Source organism: Typopeltis vanoorti, chromosome 22, assembly GCF_054136105.1.
Source record: "Typopeltis vanoorti isolate ZY-2024b chromosome 22, IOZ_Tvanoo_1.0, whole genome shotgun sequence".
Taxonomy (NCBI): Eukaryota; Metazoa; Arthropoda; class Arachnida; order Uropygi; family Thelyphonidae; genus Typopeltis; species Typopeltis vanoorti.
Genome location: NC_143570.1, coordinates 23,399,001 through 23,405,000, shown reverse-complemented (window position 1 = coordinate 23,405,000; position 6,000 = coordinate 23,399,001). Strand labels below are relative to the sequence as shown.

The window sequence follows — 6,000 nt, the reverse complement described above, 5'->3', positions numbered from 1 at the left end:
ACACTTTTTTTTAAATACACTTCAGAAGAATTTTTTGATATAGTTAAATTACAAGTGATGTTTACTGTCAAGGCTAACAGATATCAAATGAAGAGCTGAAAAATAGTTTAACAATGGACATATAATGACATACTTTGGAACTATCACATTTCAAAACATAATGTAAATCACATCTATGGTCTGCATGTGTGAGATTTTTGATGAACAATAACTAGACTTTATATAAAATTATGCCTTGGTCTTTTCCACATCTTTAACATGTTCTACCATGTGGATCTCGGCATATCTTCCTACTTGTCTTATGTGACATATGATATGTAGAAAAGCAAATGCACCATTATTCATCTTTGATTGTTTGCAGTTTAATTCACAACACAAATAAATAAGATATTATTATTATTTACAGAATCTCCATGGAGTCTGGAGATTCGCTGCAGGAGACCCAAATCAACCATCATACACAAATCTTATACCCCTCGGTGAATCCATTCACTGTCAGGGAATTTATAATCAATTCTGGCAATCCATTCCATTCACTCACCACTCTCCAAGCAAAAAATCTGGTCCACACACCTCTACTAACCACACTCTTACACAACTTCCACGGATGGCCTCTAGTTTTCTGACTATTTGTCATATGTTAAATAGTTAGTCAGACTATGCTAATAGCAAAAATTAGTTAATAGTAAGAATGGTTTAAAATTGTAATGGACATTACAAAGAACTACAGTCCTAATCTGACATTTAATTTTTGATAAAGAGAAGTTTTATAAGTATTAATTTGATCTTAAAATGAATGTCTTCCAGATTTCAGGCAAACTGATGCAGCCATATTTATTGAGGTTATTTATTATCCAGCTTGTAATGGCTTTTTTTTCTTTTCATTTAATCCTGCATGAAGAGGTGTCCAAAGCATGGTCTAACAGTCTCAACTTGGAATAGTGATGGTGCTGAATGTATTTCTTATATTCTTAAGATCTTCCTGTCTACCCATAGTAAGTCACAGATATAGAGTACTTCATGTATTCATGTGACTTCTAACGTAATGTGCTATTCTATGTAATGTAATGTAATGACTTCTATAGCTTACTATAGAAGTTATTTCAAGTCAGACTGTTTTTGGAGTTAGTAGCAACTATGAAACATTCCTCCAAACCTCAACAAGTATGGCTATATCAATTTGCCAAAAATCTGAAGCTAGCCATTTAAAATTAAATTAATAATTGCGAAACTTTGCTTTATCCAGCAACAGATGACAGCAAAGCAAGGACAAATTCTTTGTACTGTTCATTACAATACAAAGAATACATTCAAGATTACAATTACATTTTAACCAATCCCACTAATAACTAATTGTTGCTATTTGCATACTGCAACAAACTGTTCATGCTCTGAAGACGCTGGGTATTAACTAGCAAAATATTAGCAACTAAATAATAAAATACATATCTTATTTATTGGCAAATTATTAACAAGCGCACACACACACACACACACACTATGTTACCTATGGAAATAGGTAACAGAATTAGTTTTAGGAAATTCTGTGGACTTGTACTGGAGTTAAATAAATCTGGTACAAGTCTGCAGGATTCCCTAACTAAATTGAATAACTGCTGTAATAAATTATGTATGCAAATCAGCAAAAAGTGACAAAGACTATGAAAATAGGTAAGAACATCGATAACATCGGCTGTGTCCTGAATGGCAAACCTATAGAACACACAAGCAAAACATTTCAGCTATTTAGGCACAATTTTTAACAAAAATGGCAAATTTAAATATGGAAATAGACAACAGAATTAGCAAAGTTGGTATGGTAGGAAGGCAAATGAATAAATTTATATGGAATAAGAGAGAAATTGGTAAAAAACTAAACTAGTTGTAAACAAGATAATGCCAAAACCAATTTTAATTTATGAATTTGAGAGCTAGATTAGAAATCACTTAACAAAGACGACAGACACGAGAATTCTAAGAAAAGTTTGGGGAGTGAACAGATGGCATCATCTGTTCATATTAAAATCAGAGAATCATATTAAAAACAAGATTATGAACTCAATATTGTTAAAGTGTGTGAGTAGAGCTAATCTCAGGTGGTATGGACATGTAAACAGAAGGAGAGAAAAGGAAGCAAAACAAGTGTTTTTTTGCTAGTATGGCAGGAAAAAGACCAAAATCTAGGTGGATTGATGCAGTAAGAAGTACATTAGAAGACAAATATAAGATCTGACAGTAATAGAAGTCTGGAAGATAAGAGATTAATTTAGAAGAAAATTGTCAATAGGAACTGAGTAATTAGTTAGACTTTTCATATAGCATGTAGCACTCTCATAATATCTTGTATCTACCCCCTTGGGGTACATATCAGGAATTTGATGATGATTTTATTTATTTACTTTGCATTGTGAATTAAACTTCAAAAAAAATTAAAGATCATACATAACATATTCTGCATAGTAGATTTTATAAACATCTCATTTCAAGGGTGGATGAGGTTTAGAAAAATTGTGAGATCTTGAATAGCACTGTGAAAGCTACTTTCATGTCATAGTGTCAATGTATTTTGGATATTTTGATTTGTAAAAATTATAAAGAAATTTTTATTTCTTTATAATAGTTAAAACAAGTATAAAAAAATGAAATGAAATCAAACTGGTTCATGGTTGCATACAAATAATGACTCAACTATTAAATTTATATGTTATCAAGATAATTTTTTTATGAATTAATGTGTGTGTGTGTGTGTGCATGCTGTTGAGAGACAGAAAAGCACTCAAAGGCAAACCTTACTTTCTTGTGTGGCTCCACTCTGTTCTAAATATACAGATGAGGTAATGGCATCCAAGTTTGGGTGATATAACCTAGTATCCCTTACTGGAAATGCTATTAGATCTTACCTGTCCAGAGACTACAGGTAAGATCCCTACCACTGGACTTACTTACCCAGTGATGGTCTAATAACCAGTGTGCAGGAAATTAGAATTATTTTACATCTCATTCAAAAAAAAAAGAAAGCCAGATGGATTATCAGAAAAAAGTCCATGACTTTGGATAAGATAAACAAAAATTTCAAAAAGGAACACAATGAAAATTGCAAGGTGAATTTAAGAAGTATTGCATATAATGAAGATGAACAAAATCAAGTGAACATGAATACATGTGTAATAATAACCAGCCTGGTTGGGCAAGTGGTTAGCATATCAGCTCTCCAGCCAAAATGCTGGAGAGCCCAGCCACCATGGGCATGGATGTTTGTGATTGTCTGTGAAAATACTAGTGGTGGTAGTGGTGATGGGCAGTAGATGGCATTGGTGTAGATGATGTGGTTTGCTGTAGTTGGTAGATTGAGTGGTGGAGACAGAGAGCTGTAGAGTAGGTTACCCTCCCTCGATGAGTCTTTGAACTCCTTGGAGGTATCACGTAAGAATAATAATAATAATAACAAGAAAAAAGTACTGAAACAAATAACTATATACATCAGCTATAACTATATCTACAGCAGAGTTAAAAAGAAAAAAAAAAAAAAAGGAAAGAGCAAAGGCAGGTATTATGATTATGATGTATAAAACTGAAGAAAATATTATATATTATGAACTAATGAAACATTACTAGAAATTACACTCATAACAATAATCGGTGCTGCAATGGTGCAGCACCGATTATTGTTATGAGTGAACACAGACAGAAGAAAATGATGTCTTCTGTCTGTGTTCACTGGGCATCTGCAGATGCCGTATGGTCACTCCGATGCTCGATGATGTTCCACACTAGGCCTCGCCATGCAGTCCTGTTGTTTGCCCTTCTGGCAGCCTCAACTCTCTGAAAATCAGTCACTCCACACACGCCATCCATCCATCTCATTGATGGTCTACCCCTGCCTCTTTTTCCAGGAACTTTACCTTCTATTACTGTTCTGAGAAGTCCTCCTTCCATCCTTCCTATGTGTCCAAAATATTTTAATTTTCTTCTATCAATATCCTTAAGGAGCCTTAAAGTTCTACTAATCCTTTCTAACACCCATTCATTTGTATGCCTTTCAGTGTATGATATCCTCAACAGCCTTCTGTAACACCACATCTCAAAAGCAGATATCCGTTTCTTATCTGACTTCTTTAGGTTCCAAGTCTTGCATCCATAAGTTGCTGTTGGAAAAACAACTGCATCCAAAATCCTCAACTTTGTTCCCATGGAGATAGATCCATCCTTCCAGATTTTAGGCAGGTCTCTGACTGTTGTTTTAGCCATTCCTAACCTTTTTCTGACATCTTCTGAACAGCAATTCTTCACATTAATAATGGATCCCAGGTACTCAAACTTGCTGACTTCCTCAATTCTTTCTCCATTAAGATACATTTGTTTCTCAAGAGCTTCTCTGTTTGTTTTTCCTTTGAGAACCATGATCTTTGTCTTGCTAGAATTGAGTTGAAGTCCTCTGTTATTACTGATCTTGTTAACTTTGTCAAGAATTAGTCCTAGTTCTTCCATGTCATTACAAAGGAGTACTGTATCATCAGCGTACCTCAGATTACTGATCAATCTACCTCCTATCGTAATTCCTGTCTTCAGCTCATTCAATGCTTCATGCATATTACATAACACCTCCAGGGAGTCCAAAGACTCATTTCAGGCAAGTCAGAGATAAAATTAATAAAACAGATGATGTGTTAATAACAAAAGATGTAAACAGCAGAATAAGAAACAAAATTCAAAACAAACATAGGTAAATTTTGTGAAGATAGCCATAATTGTAATGGATACAAAATACAAGATTTCATAATTTATAATAATGTGAGAATTATGAAATTGGTATTTAATTATAAAGAAATATACACACATAAATTAGTTATTTATTATTTAATTGCAAAGTTAAGCTTTCTGATATATTTCTAAATGTAAGAGTATATTAAGGTTTTGAATTAAATTTTGATCATTATATGGCAATGGCAAAAATTTGATTTAAACCAAGATGGCTAAAAAATGGAAGAAAATCTGTTTACAAAGCTGTTTCATTTCAAGATTCCAGTATTAAACATGAATATCAAATATGCATTGATTAAAAAACAGAAACCAAAGAAGAATCAAATGAGAAAGATGGGGGCATGGAAAAATCTGAAACAAATTCTGATAAAAGCACCAACAGAAAGGAATAAAGAGTCAGATGGAAAAGAAAATGAGGACTATATAAATGGAACAGAATAACAGAAAATGTAATAAAAAAAATTACCAGAAATAGTTTCAGTGCAAAAAGAGAGAGGAAAAAAAAAACAGAGAAAGATGGAAGAACAATTTTGTAAACAAAAGTAGAAGAGGACATATCAAAGTCACGGCAAAAAATATATAAAAAAATAAAATACACAAATAAAGAAATGAAAGAATATGCAAAAATACAAACAACAGACTTAGAAAAATGGGTAACCTAATTTCAAGATCTCTAGACTGATGATAATAAAGATGTATAAATTTATAAAATAAAGATCAAGCTAATAGAAAATATTATGATGTGAGAAATATATGAAATGTAATGAAGAAATTAAAAAATAGTAAAATTCCAGGAGAAGACAATATATTTTTAAGGGCTGTTTTTGAACTGTTATAAAAGAATTTGAAATTATATTACTGAGGAAAACAGTATGAGGAAGACTGTTCCAAAGAATAGAGGTGCAAGGAGAGAAGGCAGAGAATGAGAAGCTGGTTCGATGGGTTTGGAGTTGAACTGTATGTGGGTAGCTGTTTACCTGCAGGTAGTGAAGCAGTTGGCTATTCTTGATCTTATTTTTCAGAGTACTGAGGTCAAAGCAATAGGATGACAGTTTGATGTTTGACTTTTATCTCCTTTTTTTTTTTTTTAAATCTTTTGAGAACAAGCTTATAAAAGCTTGCTTCCAAACAGTTGGACAGATGAGTATGACAGCTTGAAGGGATGATACAAAATGGGTATAAGCTCTGGAGTGGAAGCTTTTAGTACAAATCAAGGAATATCATCAGTGTCAGAAGACT

The 6,000-nt window shown here is 32.9% G+C and overlaps 1 protein-coding gene across 1 annotated transcript in view; it reads right to left on the bottom strand.

The window, feature by feature from the left end:
* Positions 1-6,000, bottom strand: part of LOC150094212 (AFG1-like ATPase) — a 299,001-nt gene that overhangs the window by 7,649 nt on the left and 285,352 nt on the right. The window lies entirely within an intron of this gene.